The 26,272-nt window shown below is 38.7% G+C and overlaps 1 protein-coding gene across 2 annotated transcripts in view; it reads left to right on the top strand.

The window, feature by feature from the left end:
- The window catches only part of KCNH1 (potassium voltage-gated channel subfamily H member 1), a 453,746-nt gene that overhangs the window by 52,830 nt on the left and 374,644 nt on the right, over positions 1-26,272 (top strand).

Raw genomic sequence — 26,272 nt, 5'->3', positions numbered from 1 at the left:
GCTGGAAAAGCTCTGTTTCAGCTTGCTTGAGATTAAAAGTGTCAGATCACTTTTTTAAGGAGCTAGAAGTGCTTCGTGTACAGGAAGGAGTTTTTAAACAATTTTGTTATTAGAGCAATACATACCATTATAGGCAAAGAAGATACAGGAAGTGAAAAGAAGAAAATAAAAATTACCTGCAATCTCAACAACCACATGGCATTTTACATTTTTTTGGTGTGTGCATTTAACTTGTTTCTTTGTAGATATCCTATTTCCTAAACGCTAAGAAATTCATTTTTTCATGTTAATGTTTATGAAGTTGAGACACATCTAGCAATAGTGTGTACATTAAATGTGATTGTGTTGCCTTTTCTTCACTTTATATAATCATGAGCATTTTTACATGTTAATGAATATACTTAAAATTATTATTATTTTGGTAATCTTTGTAGTAAGGAAAATTTGGCATTCTTCTTTTTGCTGGGGTAAGTGAGAGGTTAGGAAGCCTTGACAAGGTATCTTATTAGGCTTCACGCACCCAACTTGTCATTATCTGCCTTTGATGGTGCCTGGTCTTTATTTTTATTTTATTTCATTTAAAAAAATTTTTTAACTTCTTTTTATTATACTTTAAGTTCTAGGGTACATGCGCACAACATGCAGGTGTATTACATAGGTATACATTGCCATGTTGGTTTGCTGCACCCATTAACTCATCATTTACATTAGATATTTCTCCTAATGCTATCTCTCCCCCTGTCCCCCATCCCACTACAGGCCCTGGGGTATGATGTTCCCTGCCCTGTGTCCAAGTGTTCTCTTTGTTCAGTTCCCACCTATGAGTGAGAACATGTGGTGTTTGGTTTTCTCAGTAAAGACCTGTCACCAACCATCTTCCTCCCATCCTAAAGCAGACATTGTGATAGTTTGCTCAGAATGATGGTTTCCAGCTGCATCCATGTCCATGCAAAGGACATGAACTCATCCTTTTTATGGTTGCATAGTATTCCATGGTGTATATGTGCCACATTTTCTTAATCCAGTCTATCATTGATGGACATTTGGGTTGATTCCTAGTCTCTGCTATTGTGAATAGTGCTGTAATAAACATATGTGTGCATGTGTCTTTATAGTAGAATGATTTATAATCCTTTGGGTATATACCCAGTAATGGGATTGCTGGGTCAAATGGTATTTCTAGTTCTAGATCCTTGAGGAATTGCCACACTGTCTTCCACAATGGTTGAACTAGTTTACATTCACACCAACAGTGTAGAAGCTTTCCTATTTCTCCACATCCTCTCCAGCACCTGTTGTTTCCTGACTTTTTAATGATTGCCATTCTAACTGGTGTGAGATGGTATCTCATTGTGGTTTTGATTTGCATTTCTCTGATGACCAGTGATGATGAGCATTTTTTCATGTATATGTTGGCTGCATAAATATCTTCATTTGAGAAGTGTCTGTTCATATCATTCACCCGCTTTTTGATGGGGTTTTTGTTTTTTTCTTGTAAATTTGTTTAAGTTCTTTGTAGATTCTCGATATTAGTCCTTTGTCAGATGGGTAGATTGCAAAAATTTTCTCCCATTCTGTAGGTTGCCTGTTCACTCTGATGGTAGTTTCTTTTGCTGTGCAGAAGCTCTTTAGTTTAATTAGATCCCATTTGTCTATTTTGTTGCCATTATTTGTGGTGTTTTAGTCATGAAGTCCTTGCCCATGCCTATGTCCTGAATGGGATTGCCTAGGTTTTTTTCTAGGGTTTTTATGGTTTTAGGTCTCACATTTAAGTCCTTAATTCATCTTGAATTAATTTTTATATAAGGTGTAAGGAAGGGGTTCAGTTTCAGCTTTCTACATACAGCTAGCCAGTTTTCCCAGCACCATTTATTAAACAGGGAATCCTTTCCCCATTTCTTCTTTTTGTCAGGTTTGTCAAAGATCAGATGGTTGTAGATGTGTGGTGTTATTTCTAAGGACTCTGTTCTGTTCCATTGGTCTATATATCTGTTTTGGTACCAGTACTATGCTGTTTTGGTTACTGTAGCCTTGTAGTATAGTTTGAAGTCAGGTAGCGTGATGCCTCCAGCTTTGTTCTTTTTGCTTAGGATTGTCTTGGCAATATGGGCTTTTTTTGGTTCCATATGAACTTTAAAGTAGTTTTTTCCAGTTTTGTGAAGAAAGTCATTGGTAGCTTGATGGGGATGACATTGAATCTATAAATTACTTTGGGCACTATGGGCATTTTCACGATATTGATTCTTCCTATCCATGAGGATGGAATGTTCTTCCATTTGTTTCTGTCCTCTTTTATTTTGTTTAGCAGTGGTTTGTAGTTGTCCTTGAAGGGGTTCTTCACATCCCTTGTAAATTGTATTGCTAGGTATTTATTCTCTTTGTAGCAATTGTGAATGGTAGTTCACTCATGATTTGGTTCTCTGTTTGTCTGTTATTGGTGTATAGGAATGCTTGTGATTTTTGCACATTGATTTTGTACCGTGAGACTTTGCTGAAGTTGCTTATCAGCCTAAGGAGATTTTGGGCTGAGACAATGGGGTTTTCTAAATATACAATCATGTCATCTGCAAACAGGGACAATTTGATTTCCTTTTTTCCTAATTAAATACCTTTTGTTTCTCTTGCCTGATTGCCCTGGCCAGAACTTCCAACACTATGTTGAATAGGAGTGGTGAGACAGGGCATTCTTGTCTTATGCCAGTTTTCAAAGGGAATGCTTCCAGTTTTTGCCCATTCAGTATGATATTGGCTGTGGGTTTGTCATAAATAGCTCTTATTTTGAGATACATTCCATCATTACCTAGTTTATTGAGAGTTTTTAGCATGAAGGGCTGTTGAATTCCGTTGAAGGCTTTTCTGCATCTATTGAGATAATCATGTGGTTTTTGTCGTTGGTTCTGTTTATATGATGGACTATGTTTATTGATTTGCATATGTTGAACCAGCCTTGCATCCCAGGGATGAAGCCAACTTGATTGTGTTGGATAAACTTTTTGATGTGCTGCTGGAGTCGGTTTGCCAGTATTTTATTGAGGATTTTTGCATCGATGTTCATCAGGGATGTTGGTCTAAAATTCTCTTTTTTTGTTGTATCTCTGTCAGGCTTTGGTATCAGGATGATGTTGGCCTCGTAAAATGAGTTAGGGAGGATTCCCTCTTTTTCTATTGATTGGAATAGTTTCAGAAGGAATGGTACCAGCTCCTCCTTGTACCTCTGGTAGAATTTGGCTGTGAATCCCTCTGGTCCTGGACTTTTTTTTGGTTGGGAGGCTATTAATTATTGCCTCAATTTCAGAGCCTGTTATTGGTGTATTCAGAGATTCCACTTCTTCCTGGTTTAGTCTTGGGAGGGTGTATCTGTCCAGGAATTTATCCATTTCTTCTAGATTTTCTAGTTTATTTGCATAGAGGTGTTTATAGTATTCTCTGATGGTAGTTTGTATTTCTGTGGGATCAGTGGTGATATCCCCTTTATCATTTTTTATTGTGTCTGTTTACTTCTTCTCTTTTTTCTTCTTTATTAGTCTTGCTAGCAGTCTATCGATTTTGTTGACTTTTTCAAAAAATCAGCTCCTGGATTCACTGATTTTTTGAAGGGTTTTTGGTATCTCTATCTCCTTCAGTCCGAGCTTCCCTGGCTGCTTTGTTTACCTACTCAAGCCTCAGTAATGGCAGACGCCCCTCCCCCTGCCAGGCTGCTGTCTCACAGGTGGAGCTCAGACTGCTGTGCTAGCAGTAAGCAAGGCTCCGTGGGCTTGGGGTCGGTGGAGCCAGGCATGGGATATAATCTCCTGGTGTGCCATTTTCTAAGACCATTGGAAAAGCACTGTATTTGTCTGGGAGTGCCCCGTTTTTCTAGGTGCCCTCTGTCGTGGCTTCCCTTGGCTAGGAAAGGGAAATCCCCTGACCCCTTGTGCTTTATGGGTGAGGCGATGCCCCTCCCTGCTTTGGCTCGCTCTCTGTGGGCTGCACCCACTGTCCAACTAGTCCCAGTGAGATGAACCAGGTACCTCAGTTGGAAATGCAGAAAACACTTGTCTTCTGTGTTGATCACGCTGGGAGCTGCAGACCGGAGCTGTTCCTATTTGGCCATCTTGGATCTGGAATCCTGGTCTTTATTTTTTCAACTACATCTGGGCGGGACCAGTTAGAAGCATTAAATCTTCTTGACTCCAAACCACCGTCTTACCCAAGGAAAACAGGTAAACTGTCCCATTGACTGTAGATGGCTCGTCAGTCCTTGATCCACGTTTGGATGATTTTGGATCTATGTTCTAGCCTGGCTCCAGAGTTCCATACCCCCTAGTGGAGACACTACCAACATGATTCAGCTCACAAATAATGTTCTGAATATATGCAGTAATGTACAATGAGTTAGGTACAAAAGATCTCCTTGTAGTAACCAGAAGCTTTTGTCAACAGTGGAGATGGGGAACATTCATTTGTACCATTTTAGAGAAGGAGAGATATTTGGATGATGGTAGCATCATTTTTTGTCATGATGTGGGCTTGGCTTATGATAGAAAGGATGCTAAAGGAGACCTTTCAACTCACAGCCTGTACTTTCTCTGCTGCTTCTTATGGTTAATAGAATAACCTCCTCTCCTACGTCTCTCCCCTTGCTCACTCTTATTCAGCCACACTGGCCTTTTTGCTGTTCCTTGTACACACCATGCTTAACTGCAAGTCTTTGCCCAAATGTTATTTTCTCTATGTAGCTGACTGTATCAGTCAGAGTTCTACCAGAGAAACAGAGCTAGTAGGTACTTAATATGAAGAGATTTATTGCAAGGAATTGACTTACGTGATTGTGGTGATTGGCTACTTGTGTCCAAAATTCAGGGCAAGTTGACAGACTGGAAACCCTTGGGAAGAGCTGATGCTGAAGTTCACAACAAATTCCTTCTTCCTTAGGAAAACTCAGTTCTGCTTTTAATGCCTTTTGACTGACTGGATGAGGCCTACTCAGATTACAGAGGATTATATCTTTTCCTGAAAGTCGACTGATTGTAGATGTTAATCACATCTACATAATACTTTTACAGCAACACTTAGTTTAGTGTTGGCTTAAATACCTGAGTGCCACGTCCTAGCCAAGTTGATACATAGAACTATTACCTCCTCACCTCTTGTCAACTTGATACTCATAAGCATTTTTATAATCCATATTTAATCTCCAAATAAGTCAATAAGAAAATCATACTTCCATCTAACATGGTACAATTACTCTATGTACAGTGGAAAATATGCCAGCCTTTTCCCCAAAAGAGGCTGCGAAGTCATTGGTGATGTTCATTTGTCTTCTTCCTATCCTGTAATTCAAATACTGTGATATAAAATTAACTATTATTAATATATTTATGTTTTTAAGAGGATAAGAAAGGGATGAGAATAATACTATTATATATTATAAATTTATACCAAATTAAGGACAACTTCTAGTCCTCTTTTTAATCTGATCTATGTTTTCTTCCACGTGATACCTTCTAATGTAATATACAGTTTACTTACTTATTGTGTTTATTCAGTGATAAATCTCAAGCACTTAGAACGGTGTTTGGCACATAGTAGGTATTCAATATTAAGGTTTTTTTTTTTTTTTTTTTTTTTAATTGGTGGAATGAACGAAAGAAAGGAAACAATGTTAATGAGTTTTAGTCTACCGGTCTGGCATAAGTGGTTGCTCATTGATTGCCAATATAAGGCAAACATCTAGGTCTCATCTCAGCGGCTAGTATGTTTTAGTTAACCTGGCTAGAGGCTTATTGATTTTTATTGATCTTTTCAAAGAATGAGCTTTTGGTTTTGTTAATGTTTTTTTCTATTGATTTTTTGCTTTCAATTTCATTGCTTTCTGCTCCAATTTTTGTTCTTTTCTTCTGCTTACTTTGGATTTAATTTGCTTTAATTTTTTAGTTTCCTAAAGCAGAAGCTTATTGATTTTTTATTTTTTTCTTTTCTAGTATATGCATTTAATGCTAAAAATTTCCCTCTAAACACTGCTTTTGCTGCATGCCACGAATTTTAATTTGTATTCTCTTTTTCATTTAGTTAAAATATATTTTATTTTCTCTTGAGATATAGTCTTTGGCCTGTGTATTATTTAGAAGTGTGTTGTTTGGTCTCCCAAGTATTTTTGGATTTTCTAGCTATTTTCTCTAACTGATTTCTAGTTTAATTCCACTGTGGCCTGAGAGCAGACATTGTATGATTTCTATTTGTTTGTTAAGGTGGGTTACATGGCCCAAAATGTGGTCTATCTTGGTGAATGTTCCATGTGACCTTGAGAGAAGGTGATTTCTGCTATTGTTGGACAAAGTAGTCTCTACATGTTCATTCTATCCAGTTGATTGATTGTGTTATTGAGTTCAACTATATCCTTAATGATTTTCTGCCTGCTAAATCTGTCCATATCTGATAGAGAGGTATTTAAGTCTTCAACTATAATAATGAATTCATCTATTTTTCCTTGCAGTATCAATTTTCTCCCGACATTTTTTGATGCTCTGTTGTTAGATGTACAGGTGTTAAAGATTATGTCTTTTTTGAGAATTGACTCTTTTATCATTATAATGACCCTCTTCATCTCTGATAACTTTTCTTGCTTTGAAGTCTGCTCTGTCTGAAGTTAATACAGCTACTCCTGCGTTCTTTTGATTACTGTTAGCATGATATATCTTTCTCCATCTCTTCACTTTTTAATCAATATGTGTCCTCATATTTAAAATGACTTTCTGTAGATGACATATAGTTGGGTCTTGTTTTTTCATCTGGTCTGACAGTCTGTGTCTTTTAATTTGTATATTTTAGACCACTGAAGTTTAAGGTGATTATTGATATAGTTGGATTAATACCTCTGGTATTTGTTGCTTTTTCTGTTCGTTGCCCTTTTTCTTCTTATTTTGTCTTCCATTCTTTTTCTGCCTTTTTTGGTTTTAATTGAGCATTTTATATGATTCAACTTTTTCTCCTTCCTTAGCAGCAATCAAAATGCAAAAAAAAATTATTTTTACTGGTTGCCCTAGAGTTTGCAAAATACATTTACAAGTAATCCAAGCCCCTTTCAAATAATACTATACTAAGTACCTTATAATAGGAAGATGTTCCTAATTCCTCTCATTCCTTGTATCATTGCTTTAACTCATTTCATGTATTCATAAACATACATATGCATGCATAATTGAATACACGTTATTTTTTCATTAAACTGTCATCTGTTAGATTAGTTAAAAATAAGTAAAATAAAAGTTTCATTTTACCTTCACTTATTCCTCTCTGTGCTCTTTCTTTCTTGATGTACCTCTAAGTGTCTGACCTATGTAATTCTCATTCTCTCTGAAGGACTTCTTTTGACATTTCTTGCAAGACAGGTCTACTGGCAACAAATTCACTCCATTTTTGTCTGAAAAAGTCGATTTTTCCTTTTTTTTTTTGGAGATGGAGTCTGCCTCTGCTGACCAGGCTGGAGTGCAATAACATGATCTTGGCTCACTGCAATCTCTACCTCCCAAGTTCAAGTGATTTTCCTGCCTCAGCCTCCTGAGTAGCTGGGATTACAGGCATGCATCACCACGCCCGGTTAATCTTTGTAATTTTAGTAGAGATGGGGTTTCACCATGTTGGCCAGGCTGGTCTTGAACTCCTGACCTCAGGTGATCCTCCCTCCTTGGCCTCCCAAAGTGCTGGGATTACAGGCGTGAGCCACTGCACCTGGCCTTTTCCTTCATTTTTGAAGGATAATTTCACAAGGTCCAAAATTCTAGGTTGGTGGGTTTTTTTTTTCCTCTCAACTCTTTAAATATCTCATTCCACTTTCTTCTTACTTGCATGGTTTCTGAGAAGTTGGATGTACAGTTGATCCTTGAACAACATGGGCTTGAACTGTGTGAGTCCACTAATATGTGGATTATTTTTTAAAAAGTATACTGAAAATATTTTGGAGATTTACAATGACTTGAAAAACATGCAGACCAACTCCTTAGCCTAGAAATATTGAAAAAGTTAGGTATGTCATGAATGCATAAAATATATGTAGATACTAGTCTATTTCATTATTACCATAAAATATAAACAAATCTATTACAAAAAGTTAAAATTTATAAAAACGTATGCACATAAACAGAACATTTACAGACGTAAAGAGGCAGTATTAAATAACTGCATAACATGAACTAAAGTACATACTTTACTACTGTAATAATTTCGTAGCCACTTCCTGTTGTTCTTGCTGTGAACTCAAGTTCACAGCATCCACTCAAGTTCACAGTATCCACTTAAATGTTGTGATGCTAATCATCTCCTCCTGAACAGTCCTTTTCTCTAGTAAATTTTATATAGCAGTTAAAAGTGATCTGTCAAGGTTCTCATCATGAATCTCTAGCATATTTTTTTTTTTATCGTGTTTAGTAGAATACCATAAACCTCGGTAACACTAGGGGACCCATACGAAGTGACACTAGTTACAAGAAAAAGTTGGATTGCTCCATATATATCATAGATTGGGGTCTGCAGCTGTGGCTGCCTGCCATTTCAGATAGACTATTCGTATTGTAAACAGATGATATAAATTTATGGTATTGATAAATACAGTACATTACTGTGAATGTATTTTCCTTATGATTTTGTTAATAACATTTTGTTTTCTGTAGCTTTATTGTGAGAATACAGTATGTAATACAAAATAACATACAAAGGATGTGTTAATTGACTTTATATTGTTGGTAAGGCTTCTGGTCAATAGTAGGCTATTAGTGAATTTTTGGAGTCAAAAGTTATTGTAGATTTGACTGTGTGGGGGCATCGGTGTCTCTAACTCCTGCATTGTTCAAGCGTCAACTGTAATTCTTATCTTTCCTTCTTTTTAGGCTAGGTGATTTTTTTTTTCCCGACTTTTTTTTTTTTTTTTTTCTTTTTGAGATGGAGTCTCACTCTGTCCCCCAGGCTGGAGTACAGTCTCGTGATCTTGGCTCACTGCAACCTCCACCTCCTGGGTTCAAGCAATTCTCCTGCCTCAGCCTCCTATAGCTGGGATTACAGGCACCTCTCGCCACGCCTGGCTAATTTTTGTATTTTTAGTAGAGACGGGGTTTTACTGTGTTAGCCAGGATGGTCTTCATCTCCTGACCTCGTGATCCCCCGGCCTCGGCCTCCCAAAGTGCTGGGATTACAGGCGTGAGCCACCACGCCCGGCCGTTTTTGTGGTGTTTGTCTGAGTTGCTGTTCTCTGTACTTCTGTGATCTGAGGTTTGGTGGGTGACATTAATTTGGGAAAATTCTCAGTGATCATTGCTTTGAATGTTTCTTCTGTTCCTGTCTTACTTTTCCTTCTGGTATTCTCATTATGTGTATGCTATACCTTTTGTGGTTGTCCCACAATTCTTGAATATTCTGTTTTCTAAAATGTTTTAGTTCTGGAAGTCTCTATTGGCGTGTCCTCAAGCACAGAGATTCTTTCCTCAGCTGTTTTCAGTTTACTAATGAATCCATCAAAGACATTCTTTGTTTCAATTACAGTGTTTCTTATCTCCAGCATTTTGTTTTGGTTCTTTCTTAGAGTTCTCATCTCTCTGCTTACATTGCCTATCTCTTCTTGCGTATTGTCCACTTTTATCTATTAGAGCCCTTTAAAAATTAACGCTAGTTGTTTTAAATTCCCAGTCTGATAATTCCAACATCCCTGCCATACCTGGGTCTGGTTCTGATGCTTACTCTGTCTCTTCAAACTGTGTTTTTGCCTTTCAATATGCCTTGTGACTTTTTGCTGAAAGTCAGCTGTCATGTGCTAGGTAAATAGGCCATTTAGTAATGTGATGGTAAGGTGTGGGGTGGGGGAGGAATGTTCTATAGTACTGTGATTAGGTCTCAGTTTTTAGTGAGTCTGTGCCCCTGGGCTATGAATTTTACAAGTTCTTTTCATTCCTCCCCTCACCTCTTGGCAGGGACAGGGTGGCTGGAGCTGGCTGGAGATGGGTATTTCCTTTCCTCCAATCAGTTAGTTAGGCTCTGGTTAAATAGTTTCTCCTGAGGTCAGGCCTTGTTAAGAAGATCAGAATGCTCTGGTGTATTTAAAAATGGTTCCCTTTCTCGTCCCACTGCCAGAAGCACAAGGGGATTTTTCTTCCGTCTTCACTGTGAGGACCTGGATAGTTCCTGGAGGTACAATTCACAAAGTGTAAGGGACTTCCTAAGAATGGGTCCTCCCTGGAGTTTTTAATGCTCAGACTCGTCCACATAGCCTACAGCAATTTTTCAGTTACAGTTTAGATTTTCCTACCCAGCACTGGTTCCTGTGGAGGTTTCTGTTCCTGCCTGTCTGCTCTGGCCAGTTGTGATTCTCTGTATTCACCAGTCTGTCTTTCCAGCTTTGGAGGTATCATTTTGCCTTGTGCACTCACTTCTCTGATGGATCTAAGAAGAGTTGTTGCCGGGTGCAGTGGCTCACACCTGTAATCCCAGCACTTTGGGATGCCGAGGTGGGTGGATCCCAAGGTCAGGGGTTTGAGACCAGCCTGGCCAATATAGTGAAACCGCTTCTCTACTAAAAATAGAAAAATTAGCCAGGCATGGTGGTGCATGCCTATAGTCCTAGCTGCTCAGGAGGCTGAGGCAGAAGAATCACTTGAACCCGGGAGGCAGAGGTTGCAGTGAGCCAAGATTGTGCCACTGCACTCCAGCCTGGGCGACAGAGCGAGATTCCGTCTCAAAAAAGAAAAAAAAGTTGATTTTTCAGATTGTTCAGCTTTTTACTTCGTTATTAGGATAGAGTGATGGCTTCTAAGGCATTTACATGATGTGTTGGAAGTTGGTAGGAAGTTCTAAACAGAAAAATGTGTTCTCTATCCATAGCTGATATTTTGTCCTGTTTTCTCACTGATCAAATGGAGACTGAATAAGAGTATGGAGACCTCCGTGAAACCTCTCCCACCGCTAGGAAAAAATTGACACAAAGCACAGGTGGACTGAGAATAGCAATTTTGCATTTAAATAGATTGCACGTGTTGTTTTCAAAGCCAGTTTAATCTCCCTGTTAGTCTGATCCTCTCTCCTGAGCTCAGGCAGTCTGGCCTTAGTTCTTACTGTAGAACTCGTATCTCCTTTATGGACTGATTCAAGAAAAGAAGGAAGGAAGTACTGTGTACCACATTCTGTGCTCCTTGTCTCCTCCTATAATCCTCTAAACCTGGAGCAGTTTTACAGCGGAGGAAACAGAGGCATAGGGAAGTTCACTCACTTGTTCGAGGTCACCTGGTGGTAAGTGGGGGACTCTGGAATGAAAACCAGGTTTACCTGACTCTGAACCCAGCCTTTTTCTCATTCAGGGCAATTCCTTCTGGGCGTTGTTTCTTCTTCCTAGCCCTCTGCTACTGCTTATACGAGGGCGACCAGGCTTTTTGGCTTTAGACTGGGTAGGGGATGCTGAAATCTCCCCCTTCTCAGCAAAGGAAACCCAGTTAATCTCTGATCTTAAAAATACCTTATGTCAGTGCATAAGTTAGGCTGGAGGACCTTTGTCACAGGTTGGATGCTCCGAGATGCAGACACGGAGCTAACACCTGTGAAAACAGGGAGGAAACAGCACTAGGCAGGGGTAGTATCAGGCCACAGTGCAGATCCACAGAGGCTCTACCAGCCTGACAGGAAGGCCATCAGCAAAGATTGCCAGTGAGAGAAGTCCCATATAGGGCAAAAATGACCAGGCCCTTAGCCACCTTCTTGCTTTGTCATGGGTGGGTGCTCGCTGGAAGCTCAGCTTTCTGTCCCTTAGGAACCAGCAGCTGGAGGCTGTCAGCTAACTGCAGTTCCTGAAGCTGGGCAGAGAAACCTTTTTAAAAGGGGATCTGAGGGACACACTTCTGAGACTTTTGTTGCTGTAACTCCTGGTGCCCTTATAAGGAGGAAAGTCTCAGTCTGTAGGAGAGAGCAGCAGTCCTGCTCATCAGGATTTGCTGTGTGGCTTCCATGCAGGAGTGACTCTGCTGGGTTTGGTCTGCCTGGGATCACTCCATGCTGCCAGCCTGGCCTCTTTCTCCATGGGATTACTGCGGGGAAGATGTGGAAGGGACACCATCTTTCCCCATCACATCATCTCTGGAACCTTCCCCATGAAGAAGCCAGGTCAAGATGTAATCTGAGATCTGCAATTATGATAGCTGGAGCGTAGGCACGAGCATATAGGCATGTCCTGGGGAGTGGGTATTCCAGCTCAAAGCTCATGATACCATCTCATTATAAGTTGAATTAGACGGTACATCTGGTAAATACCATATGTGTATTCTGCAGTTTTCCCCTCAGTTACAGGAATAGTGTGCTGAAACAGCATTAAGGGTTATAGCCTATTTGGCAACTTAATTTTACCTGTGTGATGTCAGGCAAGTCATTTCCTAAAAGCTTCTGTTTCCTCCTCTTCTCTTGAAATAGCGATAGTAATTTGAAATGAGAATAATATGTACTCATAGATTTGTGAAGAGTGAGAGCGATTCTTAATATGAACCCTATGGCATATACAGGTTGAGCATCTCTAATGTGAAAATCCAAAACTTTTTGAACACTGGAATGAGGTAGTGACACTTTTGCTTTCTGATGGTTCAGTGTACACAAGCTCTGTTTCATGCACAAAATTATTAAAAATATTGTATGATATTACCTTTAGGCTATGTATATAAAGTATACATGAAAAAAATAAATTTTGTGTTTAGACTTGGGTTCCATTCCCAAGATATTACATGCAAATATTCCAAAATCCAAAAACATTCAGAATTTTTGGTCCCAAGCATTTTGGATAAATGATACTCAATTTGCAATAAATCTTCAACAGATATTAGTTTAATACTAGATTTAGACGTTTGGCTCTTTGTATCACTTTCTGGAAGCTTTCTCCATTTTCAGAAATCAGGTTTTAAAAATCAGATTTTAAAACTAAAGACGTATCTAAAGTAAAACATGAAATACCTATTGTTTCTTGGAAGTAACCAGTTTTTAAAGTTTATGTGTTTTATTATAAGCATTTGTATACTTTTTCCACGTTAAATTTTTTTTTTTTTTTTTTTAAGAAAAGATCTCACTCTGCTGCCCAGGCTACAGCTCAGTGGTGTGGGAGGTCTAGAGCCTGGGAGGTCAAGGCTCAAGAGATCCTCTCACCTCAGCCTCCCAAGTAGGTGGGGACTACAGGTGTAAATATTGGGGTATTTGCAAATATAGGCCACCATGCCTAATTTTTCCATTTTTTTGTAGAGATGGGGGTCTCACTCTGTTGTCCAGTCTGGTCTCAAACTCCTGGGCTCAAGCTGTCTTCCCACCTCAGCCTCCTAAAGTTCTGGGAATACTGGTGTGAGTCACTGTATCTGGCTTTAAAAACTTTTTTAATTGAAAAAAATTGTACATATTATGTATAACATGTTGTCTTGAAATATATATACATTGTAGAATGGCTAAATCAAACATGTATCACCTCACGTACTTATATTTTTGTGTGTGGTGAGAACATTTAAAATCTACTCTCAGCAATTTTTAAGGATACAATACTTTGTTATTAACTATAGTCATCATGTTATACAATAGATTTCTTGCACTTATTCTTCCTATCCAAATGAAATTTTGTATCCTTTGACCAACATCTTACCCAACCTTCCCTCTTTCTCCCAGACCCTGGTAACCACCATTCTACTCTCTACTTCTATTCAACTTTTTTAGGTTCCACATACAGGCGAGATCATGCAATATTTGTCTTTCTGGGCTTGACTTACTTCACTTAACACAATGTCCTCCAGTTCCATTTATGTTGTTACAAATGACAGGATTTCATTCTTTTTTATGGCTGAATATTCCATTGTAGTATATGTGCCACATTTTGTTTATCTGTTCATCTGTTGTTGGACACTTAGGTTGATTCCATATCTTGGTTATTGTGAATAATGTTGCAATAGACATAGAAGTGCCAGTATTTCTTTGACATATTGATTTCATTTCCTTTGACGATATACCCTGTAGTGAGATTGGTGAATCATATGGTCATTCTATTTTAAATATCTTGAGGAACCTCTGTACTGTTTTTTCATAAGAGCTCTACTAATTTACACTCCCACCAATAGTGTGCAAGGGTTTCATTTTCTCCACATTTTCTCCAATGCTTATCTTTAATCTTTTTGATAATAGTCATCTTAACAGATGTGAAGTGGTATCTCATCGTGATTTAAATTTGCATTTCTCTGATGATTGGTGATTTTGAGCATTTTTTTCATATACCTGTTGTCCATTTGTATGTCTCCTTTTGAGAAATGTTTATTCATATCCTTTGCCTTTTTTAAAATTAGGTTATTTGTTGTCTTACTATTCAGTTTTTTGAGTGCCTTATTTATTTTGGATATTAACTCGTTATCAGATTTATGATTTGCAAATATGTTCTTCCATTCTGCAGGTTGTTGCTTCACTTTGCTGATTGTTTCCTTGGCTATGCAGAAGGTTTTTAGCTTGATATAATTTATATATACTTACACATTTTTAAAACGAAAATGTGGTCCTACTATATTATTTTAAAATTCCCTTGATTTTTTTTTTTTGAGAGAGAGTCTCGCTCTGTCGCCCAGGCTGGAGTGCAATGGCATGATCTTGGCTCACTGCAAGCCCCGCCTCCTGGGTTCACACCATTCTCCTGCCTCAGCCTCCCGAGTAGCTGGGACTACAGGTGCCCGCCACCATGCCGGGCTAAGTTTTTGTATTTTTAGTAGAGACGGGGTTTCACCGTGTTCGCCAGGATGGTCTCCATCTCCTGACCTCATGATCCGCCCACCTCGGCCCCGCAAAGTGCTAGGATTACAGGCGTGAGCCACCGTGCCTGGCCAATTTATTTAATTTTTTTAACCCATTCATCAATATAATAGGTATGTTTTCCTAAGAGCATTTGTCTCCTTCATTCTTTTTAATGGTTGCATTATATTCCATTGCATTACTATATCCAAACCTATTCAGCTATCCCCTGTTGATAGATATTTGTTACCAATCTTTGGTAATTACAGATAATGCTTCAGTGAAATTCCTTGTATGCATATTTTTAGTTTTAATTCAGAAACTTTTCCTTCAGAGTAGTATAGAGTAATTTAACAAATATCCACTGAAAAATGTTTTATTTTTAATTATGGGTACATAATAGATTTACATATTTATGGGATACATGTGATATTTTGATACGAGCATACAATGTGTAATGATCAGATAAGGGTAATTGGGGTATCCATCACCTCAAGCATTCATCATTTCTTTGTGTTAAAAAATTCTATTTTTCAGTTATTTTGAAACATATAGTAGACCTGTTCTTCCTATTTAACTGTAATTTTTTACCCATTAACCATCTCTTCCCCTGCCCACAGATGGAATCTTGGTCTGTCACCCAGGCTGGAGCGCAGTGGCGTGATCTTGGCTCAATGCAGCCTCTGCCTCCTGAGTTCAAGGGATTCTCCTGCCTCAGCCTCCTTAGTAGCCAGAACTCCAGGCACGTGTTGCTACACCAGGCTAATTTTTGTATTTTTAGTAGAGAAGGGTTTTCATTATGTTGACCAGGCTGGTCTCGAACTCCTGACTTCAAGTTATCTGCTTACCTTGGCCTCTCAAAGTGCTAGGATTACAGGCGTGAGCCACTGCACCAGGCCGAACCATCTCTTCTTTATCCCCCTGTTCCTCTTTATCTCCCCCTTCACTACCATCTCTTCTTTAGCCATTATCTACCCCCACCTCTACTACCAAATCCTCTTTATCCATTAACCATCTCCTCTTTATTCCACGCAGCCCGCCACCACCGCTATCATTCCTAGACTCTGGTAACCATAATTCTACCCTATCTTCATGAGTTTAATTATTTTTGGGGGCCCCCACATAATAACATGAGATATTTATCTTTCTGCACTTGGCTTATTTCACCTAACATAATAGCCTCCAGTTCTATCCATGTTGTTGCAAAGGACAGGATTTCATTTTTTTTTATGGTTGAATAATAATTCCATTGTGTATGTGTACCACATTTTGTTTATCCATTCATCCATCAATATACACTTAGGTTGATTCCATATGCTGGCTATTGTGAACAGTGCTGCAATAAATATGGAAGTGCAGATATCTCTTGGATATACTGATTTATTTCTTTTGGGAATATACCTAGCAGGTGGGATTGCTGGATAGTATGGTAGCTCGATTTTTAGCTTTTTGAGGAATCTCCAAATCCTTCTTCACTGTGGTTGTACTAATTTACATTTCTAACAAGAGTTTATGAGGATTCCTTTTCCTCCACATCCTCACCAGCATTTGTTATTGCTTGTCCTTTGGATCAAAGCCATTTTAACTGGGGTTATGTGATATCTCATTGTAATTTTCATTTGCATTTCTCTGATCAGTGACGTTTAGCACCTTTCACGTACCTCTTTGCCATTTGTATGTCATCTTTTGAGAAATGTCTGTTCAGATCTTTTGCCCATTTTAAATGAGATGATTAGATTTTAACTTACAGAGTTGTTTGAGTTCCTTATATACTATGGTTATTAATTCCTTGTCAGGTGGATAGTTTGCAAATATTTTCTCCTATTCTGTAGATTGTTTCTTTGTTGATTGTTTCCTTTGCCATGCAGAAGATTTTTAACTTGATATGATGCCATTTGTCCATTTTTGCTTTGGTTGCCTGTACTTGTGGGGTATTACTCAAGAAATCTTTGCCCAGTCCAATGTCTTGGAGAGTTTCCCCAATGTTTTCTTTTAGTGGTTTCATAGTTAGGTATTAGATTTAAGTTTTTAATCCATTTTGATTTGATTTTTGTGTTGGGTGCAAGATAGGGGTCTAATTTCATCCTTCTGCATATGGATAATCCAGTTTTCCCAGCACCATTCATTGAAGAGACTGTTCTTTCCCCAATGTATGTTTTTCACACCTTTGTCAAAAATGAGTTCACTGTAGAGGTATGGATTTATTTCTGGGTTCTCCATTCTATTCAATTGGTCTATGTGTCTGTTTTTATGTGAGTACCATGCTGTTTTGGTTATTACAGCTCTGTAGTATAATTTGAAGTCAGATCATGTGATTCTTCCAGTTCTGTTCTGTTTGCTCAGAATAGCTTTGGCTATTCTGGGTCTTCTGTTGCTCCATATAAATTTTAGGATTAATTTTTTTATTTCTGTGAAACATGTCATTAGTATTTTAATAGGAATTGCATTGAATTTGTAGATTGCTTTGAGTAGTTGGATATTATAATAATATTGATTTTTCTAATTCATGAGCATGGAATACTTTTCTCTTTTTTTGTGTGTCCTCTTCAATTTGTTGCCTCAATGTTTTGTAGCTTTCATTGTAGAGAAATTTCACTTGTTTGGGTAAATTAATTCCCAGGTATTTTATTTGTAGCTATTGTAAATGGAATTGCTTTCTTGATTTCTCTTTCAGATTGTTTGCTCTTGGTATTTAAAATGCTGCTGGTTTTTTGTATGTTGATTTTGTGTCCTGCAACTTTACTGAATTTGTTTATCTGTTCTAATAGTTTTTTTAATGGAGTCTTTAGTTTTTTCCAAATTTAAGATTATGTCATCTGCAAACAATGACTTCTTCCTCTTCAATTCGGATGTCCTTAATTTCTTTTGCTCTGGTGAGGACTGAATCTGATTGCTCTACTTAGGACTTCCAGTACTATGTTGAATAACAGTGGTGAAAGCGGGCATCCTTGTCTCATTCCAGATTTTAGAAGAAAGGTTTTCAGTTTTCCCCCATTCGGTATTATACTAGCTGTGAATCTGTTTTATATGGCTTTTATTGTATTGATGTATCTTCCTTCTCTAGTTTCTTGAGGTGTTTACTTTTAATCATGAGGCATAATGAATTTTATCAAATGTTTTTAAGGCGTCAATTGAAATGATTGTATGTTTTTTGTCCTTCATTCTGTGGATATGATGCAGCACACTGATTAATTTGCGTAATTTGTTAAACCCCTTGCATCCCTGGCATATATTTCTCTTGGTCATGACAAATGATCTTCTTAATGTGTTATTGAATTCAGTTTGCTAGTATTTTGTTGAGGATTTTTGCATCAGTGTTCATCAGGGATATTGGGCTGTAGTTGTCTTTTTTTGATGTATCTTTGTCTGATTTTGTTATCAGGATAATACTGTCCATGTAGAATGAGTTTGGATGTATTTCCTTCTCCTCTATGTTTTGGAATACTTTGAGTAGCATTGGTGTTAGTTCTTCTTTGTGTTTGGTAAAATTCAGCAGTGAAGCCATTGGATCCCAGGCTTTTCTTTGCTGGGAGACTTTTTATTATGACTTTGATCTCATTACTTGTTATTGGTTTGTTCAGGTTTTGGATTACTTCACGGTTCAATCTTGGTAGGTTGTATATGTCTAGGAATTTACCCATTTCTTCCAGGTTTTCCAATGTATTGGCGTGTAATTGCTCATAGTAGCTTCTAATGATCCTTTCAGTTTCTGCAATATCAGTTGTAATGTCTCCTTTTTCATCTGACTTTGAGTCTTCTTTTTTTTTTTTGTTTAGTCTAAAGTTTTGTTGATTTTTTTTTCTTTTCAAAAAACCAGCTTTTATTTCGTTTCTCTTTTATATTATTTTTCCTGTTTCAATTTCATTTATTTCTGTTCTGATCTTTATTATTTCTTCTACTAATTTTAGGCTTGGTTTGCTCTTTTCTATTTAAGATACATCATTAGGTTATTTATTTGAAGTTTGTCTACTCTTTTGCTGTAGGCATTTATTGGTATGAACTTTTAGTAGTGCTTTTGCTGTATCCCATAGGTTTTGGTATGTTATGTTTCCATTTTCATTTGTTTCAAGAAATTTTTCAATTTTCTTAATTTCTTCATTGACCCACTCGTCATTCAAGAGCATATTTTTAGATTTCCATGTGTTTGTATAGTTTCCAAAATTCCTCTTGTTATTGATTTATAGTTTTATTCTGTTGTGGTCAGAGAAGACATTTGATATAATTTCAGTTTTTTGAACATTTTAAGACTTGTTTTGTGGCCTAATTTATGGTCTATCCTTAAAAATTATTCATGTGCTGAGGAGAAGAATGTGTATTTTGCAGGTGTTGGATGAAATGTTCTGTAAACATTTGTTAGGTCTATTTGGTCTGTAGTGTAGGTTAAATCCCATGTTTCTTTATTTTCTGTCCAGATGATCTGTCTTGTGCTGAAAGTGGGGTGTAGAAGTCTCTAGCTATTATTTTTTTTGGAATCTTTCTCTCTCTCTCTCTCTCTTTTTTTTTGAGATGGAATCTCGCTCTGTCGCCCAGGCTGGAGTGCAGTGGTGCAATCTTGGCTCACTGCAAGCTCTGCCTCCCAGGTTCATGCCATTCTCCTACCATAGCCTCTTGAGTAGCTGGGACTACAGGTGCCCACCACCACGCCTAGCTAATTTTTTATATTTTTTAGTAGAGATGGGGTTTCACCGTGTTAGCCCGGATGGTCTAGATCTCCTGACCTCGTGATCTGCCCACCTCGGCCTCCCAAACTGCTGGGATTACAGGCGTGAGCCACCACGCCTGGCCCTGGGAATCTCTCTCTTTCTTTAGCACTAATAATATTTGCTTTACATATATGGGTGCACTACTGTTGGGTGCATATGTATTTACAATTGTTATAGCCTCTGACTGAATTGACTCTTTTATCATTTGACTCATTTATCATCATTAATGACTTTGTCTGTCTCTCTCTCTCTCTCTCTTTTTTTTTTGAGATGGAGTCTTGCTCTGTTGCCCAGGCTGGAGTACGGTGGTGTGATCTCAGCTCACTGCAACCTCTGCCTCCCATGTTCAAATGATTCTCCTGCCTCAGCCTCCTGAGTAGCTGGGACTACAGTCACATGCCACCACACCCAGCTAATTTTTTGTATTTTCAGTAGAGACAGGGTTTCACCATGTTAGCCAGGATGGTCTTGAACTACTGACCTTGTGATCCACCTACCTCGGCCTCCCATAGTGTTGGGATTACAGGCGTGAGCCACCGCATCTGGCCATCTTTGTCTCTTTTTATAGTTTTTGTCTTGAAATCTATTTAGTCCAATATAAGTATAGCTGCTATTCCTATTGTGTTTTAGTTTCCATTTGCATGGAATATCTTTTTCTATCCCTTTATTTTCAGTCTGTGTGTGTCCTTCTAGGTGAAGTGTGTTTCTTGTAGGCAACAGATCTTTGAGTCTTGCTTATTTTTAGTCAATTTAGTTACTCTGTGACTTTTGATTGGTGAGTTTAGTCCATTTACATTCAATGTTATTGTTGATAAGTAAGGACTTCTGCCATTTTGTTGTTTTTCTGGTTGTTTTGTGGTCTTCCTTCTTTCATTTCTTTCTTTTCATGAAGGTGATTTTCTCAGGTGGTGGGTTTTATTTTCTTGCCTTTTTTTTTTGTGGATATGTTGTATGATTTTGATTAGAAGTTACCATGAGGCTTGGGAATACTATCTTATAAGCCATTATTTTAAGTTGATGACAACTTAATATTGATTGCATAAACAAGAAAAGAGAAAACTGGTTAAAAAAAAAAGTCTGCACTTTAACTTCATCCCCTGCTTTTAAACTTTGTTATTTCTATTTTATTGTACTGTCTATCTTAAAAAATATAGCTACCATTTTTTATTGGTTCAACTTTTAGTCTTTCTACTCAAGATATGAGTTTACACACCACAATTACAGTTATAATATACTGTGCTTTTCTGTGTACTTACTATTACCAGTGAAAATTCAGAGAATTTCTTTTTGCTCATTAATATCCTTTTCTTTCAGACTGAAGGACTCTCTTTAGTGTTTCCTGTAGGACAGTTCTGGTGTTGATGACATTCTTCAGCTTTTGTTTGGGAAAATATTTTTTCTTCATGTTTGAAGAATATTTTTGTTCAATATACTATCCTAGGATAAAAATTTTTTCCTTCTGTATTTTAAGTATGTTGTGTCAGTCTCTCCTGGCCTATGAGGATTCCACTGAGAAGTCTGTTGCCAGATGTATTGGAGCTCCTTTGTGTGTTGTTTCTTTTCTGTTGCTGCTTTTAGGATCCTTTCTTTATCCTTGACTTTTGGGAGTTTGATTATTAAATGTCTCGAGGTAGTTTTATTTGGGTTGCTTGGTGTTCTGTAACTTTCCTGTACTTGAATATTAATATCTTTATTTGGAAAGTTCTCAGTTATAATCCCTTTAATAAACTTTTTTTCTGATCTCTCATCCCATCTCCTCTTTAAGGCCAATAACTTTTGAGACTATTTTCTAGTTTGTGTCTGTCTGTCTGTCTGTCTGTCTTTCTTTCTTTCTTTCTTTCTTTCTTTCTTTCTTTCTTTCTTTCTTTCTTTCTTTCTTTCTTTCTTTCTTTCTCTCTCTCTCTCTCTCTCTCTGTTTCTCTCTCTGTTTCTCTTTCTCTGTTTGTCTCTGTTTCTCTTTTCTTTTGTTTTCTGGTTTTTTTCTTCTTTCTTTTTTTCATTTTTTTGGGACAGGGTCTCTCTCTGCCTCCCAGGCTAGAGTGCAGTGGCACAATCATGGCTTACTGCCACCTTAACCTCCTGGGCTCGAGCGATCCTCCCACCTCAGCCTCCCAAGTAACTGGGACTACAAGCAAACGTAGTCCCAGTTACTTAAAATACCCAGTGAATTAAAAATTTTTTGTAGAGATGGGGTTTTGCGTGTTGCCCAGGCTGGTCTCGAACTCCTGGGCTCAAGCGATCTGCCTACCTTGGCGCCCCAAAGTACTAGGACCATAGGCATGAGCCACTGTGCCTGGCTTTTCATTCCTTTTTCTTTTGTCTCCTCTGTGTGTTTTCAAATAGCCTGTCTTCAAGCTCACTGTTTCTTTCTTTTGCTTGATCAGTTCTACTATTAAGAGACTGATGCATTCTTCAATATGTCAGTTGTATTTTTCAGCTCTAGAAATTCTACTTGATTCTTTTAAATTATTTAATCTATTAAGTTTATCTGATAGGATTCTAAATTCCTTCTCTATGTTATCTTGAATTTTGTTGAGTTTCCTCAGTAGGTATCTTGAATTCTTTCTTTGAAAGGTCTCATCTCTCTGTCTCTCTAGGATTGGTCACTGGGTGCCTTATTTAGTTCATTTGGGTGAGGTCACATTTTAGATGGTCTTGACACTGGTGGATGTTCATCACTGTCTGGGGATTGAAGAGTTTGGTATTGCAGTTTGCACCCATCTTTCTTGGGAGGGCTTTCCATGTATTCAAAGGGAGTTGGGTGTTTTGACTAAGTTTTTGGTTACTGCAGCTGTATCCGCATAAGGGCACACCCCAAGCTGTGGCTCTTGCAGACTCATAGAGGTACCACCTTGGTGGTCTTGATTGAGCTTCAGAAGAATTCTCTGGATTACTAGGAAGAGATACTTATTCTCTTCCCTTATTTTCTCCCAAACCAATGGAATGTCTCCTTCTGTGCCAAGCTACCTGCTGCTTTCAGATGGGTGACACAAGCACCCCTGTGGCCACCACCACTGATACTGTGCTAGGTTAGACCCCAAGCCAGTACAACACTGGGTCCCACCCAAGGCCTACAGTGACCCCCTGCCTGGCTATTGCTTATGTTCACTCAAGGCCCAAGGGCTCTACAATCAGCAAGTGCAAATCCAGGTGGCTTGTTTCCTTCTCTTCAAGGCAGTGAGTTTCCCCCCATCCTTGGATGGGTCCAGAGATACTGTCCAGGAGCCAGGGCCTGGAGTCATGAACCTTAGGTATCTACTTGGTGCTCTATTCTATTGTAGCTGATCTGGCACTCAAGCCATGAGACAAAGTCCTTCCCCCTCTCCCCTTTTCTCAAGGCCTGTAGCCACCACTACCTAGGCCCCTTGGCAAGTACTGCCTGGCTACTGCTGATGTTCACTCAAGTCCCAGGGACTCTTTAGTCAACTTGTGGTGAATACTGTCCATCCTGAGTTTCTCCTTTAGGGCAGTGGGCTCCCCTCTAGAGGCTCAGGGCAGGTCCAGGGGCCAAAACCATGAATCGGGGATCCCAGGAGCCTTCTTGGCACTCTACCCTACTGTGGTTGAGCTGGTACCCAAACTGCAAGATGAAGTCTCCTTTCTTCTTCCCTCTCCTTTCCTCAAGCAAAAGGAGACTGTCCCCATAGCCACCACAGCTGGGTATGGCTGGGTCACACCTGAAGCCAGCATGGTTCTGAGTCTCTTACCCAAGGACTCGGGTTAGCACTGCCTGGTTACCATTCCTGATTATTCAGGGCCCAAGGCCTCTGTAGTCAGCAGGTAGTGAAGCCTGCCAGGACTGGGTCTTTTTGTTCAAGGCATCAGGTTCCCTTCTGGCCCATGGTGTGTCTAGAAGTGTTGTCCATGAGCTAGAGCCCAGAATGGCGGGCCCCAGAACTCTGCCTGTTGCCCTATCCTACTGTGGCTGAGCTGGTATCCTAGTTGCAAGACAAAGTCCTTTTTACTCTCCCCTCTCCTCAAGCTGAGGGAAGGAGTCTTTCCTGGAGCTGTGAGCTGCACTGTCTGGGTTTGGAGGAGGAGTAACTCAAGCACTCCCTCGGCCACCTCAGCTGGTATCTTACTAGGTCACATTCACCCCACACTCACTATCTTCAAGTCCAGCACAGCATCAGGACTTGCCCAGGAATTATAGTCCTTGTGGTCTAGCTTATTTAGCATCACAGAGGACCTTGGCTTGCAGTGGCATGGCTTGTTGGAATGTAGGTTCTGATCTTTGGGATGGATGATTAGCCTCTGGTTAGGGCTGGTCTGAATTCTCCCTCCATGGGTACCAGTTGAGCTCTGCCCCATGTTACTTTCCACTGTGACAGGGCAGCACTGTGTTCCAATCCAGAGTCCCACAATCACTGTGTTCTCCCTCCCGTAGGTGCATGGATTCTCTTTCCATGCCATGTGGCTACTGCTGGGGATAGGGGAGGGGTGGTATAGGCAGTTTACAGCTGTCTTTTCTTCCCTCTTCAGCGCCTTTTTATATGATGTTAAAACCAGGTACTGTGATTACTCACTTGATTTTTTTTGGCTCTTATGTAGGTGCTTTTTTTGTGTGGATAGTTGTTCAATTTCGTGTTCTTGTGGAGGGGGTGCTCGCTGGAGGCTTCTATACTGTCTTGATGTGCCTTCCAATCTAATCATTTTATGGTTCTTATTCTTACTGATATATTTGGAATATGTCTGGTATTATTCTGGTATCTGATTTTGTGTTTTCTGTTTATCTGCTTTCTCCCCCTCCAGTTCCGCCATTCCTTCCTTACTGTCTCCCCGTTCTTTCCCTTTTTATCTCCCTCCCTCTTTCCTTGATTTCCACTCAATGTTATTTTAATTTTTTTCTATTGGTTTCAAAGGTATACACTCTATTTTTGTTCTTTTATAGATTATATTTATATATTTTTAACAGCATATACTGATTTTGAAGCTAATAACTTTAACTGCTTCTAACACAAAACAAGGACCTCAGTATTTAGAGTATTTTAACTCTAAAGTACTGTCATACGTACTGTTCTCTAGCATTTTAGTTTTTTCTTATTTTTAACTTCCTCATTGGCCATTATTTTTCTATTCTATAGTTAATACCTAATTTGATTTATCAATATATATTTTACCATTTTGTTTGGTCATCATAGATTTTGTAGTTCACAACTTTTAGTTTCCGTCTTGCTGAAGTATATCCTTGAGTAGCTCTTTCATAGATTCGGAGATTAATAAATTCTTTTAGTCTTTTCATGTCTACATATGTCATTATTTATTCCCTCTCTCTGAAATCATAGCTTAACTGAATATTTAATTTTAGAATCATATGTTCACTGAGATGTTTGTTTTATTTTAGATTTTTTTTTTTTTTTCTTATTTGAGGCAGAGTCTCACTTTGTCACTCAGGCTAGAATACAGTGATGCCATCTCGGCTCACTGCAACCTCTGGTTCCCAGGTTCAAGAGATTCCCTTTCCTCAGCCTCCTGAGTAGCTGGGATTACAGGTGTGCACCACCATGCCTGGCTAATTTTTTTTTTTTTTTGTATTATTTTTAGTAGAGATGGGGTTTCACCATGTTGGCCAGGCTGGTCTTGAACTCCTGACATCAGGTGATCTGCCTGCGTTGGCCTCCCAAAGTGCTGGGATTAGAGGTGTGAGCCACCATGCCCAGCCAAATGTCTATCTTTTTATTTCTAGAAATTCTATGAAGTTCTTTTTCAAATCTTCCTGGTCTTCAAAAATAGTGTCTTATTCATGTCTATTAACATTGCTCCTTTTTTATTGCTTCAGAATTTAGGCACACCTTAAATCCTCTCTCTTGGTGTTTAATTTCCTCTTGTGGTAAGCTTATCTGCAACTGGAGTCTTTTGATCGGAGTCCATTGGATCTCCAGTTGATGAGGCATCTGATTGTGGTGGTTAAGATGAGTTTATCAATGTCACATACTATGGTTTTGCCTGGTTCAGACCAACTTTTCTGTAAGAGTTTTAGCCTGGGAGCTCCTAACTATGAGAGCAGTGTAAATTCTGACTCTACACTCATGCATGGCACAGACTTGGGGTTCTGGTTTTTTACAGATAACCCTTTTTTCTACCCAAAGTTCTAGATAGATGATCAGTTTCCTTTTTATATCTTTTAGATATGGAATAGAGATTTTCTGTTTTGTGTTTCTCTGTCATGGCATCTCCTTGTCACTCCAGCAAGAGCTTGTGACCTCTACTCCTGTCTCCTATAGTGCATAACTGGTTCTGATAACCCCTGCTTCTGAAAAACTCTTGGTCTGTTTGGTTTCAGCTCTTATTAGCTGCACTGGTTTGTATTCCTGTTATGTTTCAATGTGTTTGGTAGAAATGGACAGTTTACTTGCATTACTTAGTCTACTCTATGGACAACTCTTTAAACACTCATGCTCTTATGAATAGGATAGATTACTAGAAGTGAAAGTAAGGAGGCAGGATGTGAACACTTAAAACTGGGTAGAAAGTGCTGAAGTTGAAAAAACAAGGTTGGACCAGTTTACACTGCCTATATAATCATGAGCCATTTTCTTTCTTCCCTCACCATTAGAAATACTATTAATTGTTTTACTCAATCTTAAATTTTAACATATAAATAAAAATGTAAGGGAAAATTATCTGTTTTTTAATGAACTACACAAAGATTTGGTCTGTTAAATCTGGAGGATGCTTTCCTTATGTGCATGAGAGTACAGCTTTCAGCCATCTGTCTGTAGGATGTGCATGAGGAGTGAGAGATGGCCATAGCCAGTCACCTCTACAGGCAGCTGGACAGATACACAGAGAATTAAAGTTGTGATGAACTTTACCTGTTGAACACA

The sequence above is a fragment of the Macaca mulatta genome, chromosome 1 (genome assembly GCF_049350105.2).
Source record: "Macaca mulatta isolate MMU2019108-1 chromosome 1, T2T-MMU8v2.0, whole genome shotgun sequence".
Taxonomy (NCBI): Eukaryota; Metazoa; Chordata; class Mammalia; order Primates; family Cercopithecidae; genus Macaca; species Macaca mulatta.
The sequence above is the reverse complement of the archived record's forward strand: the minus strand, read 5'-3'. Positions and strand labels throughout refer to the sequence as shown.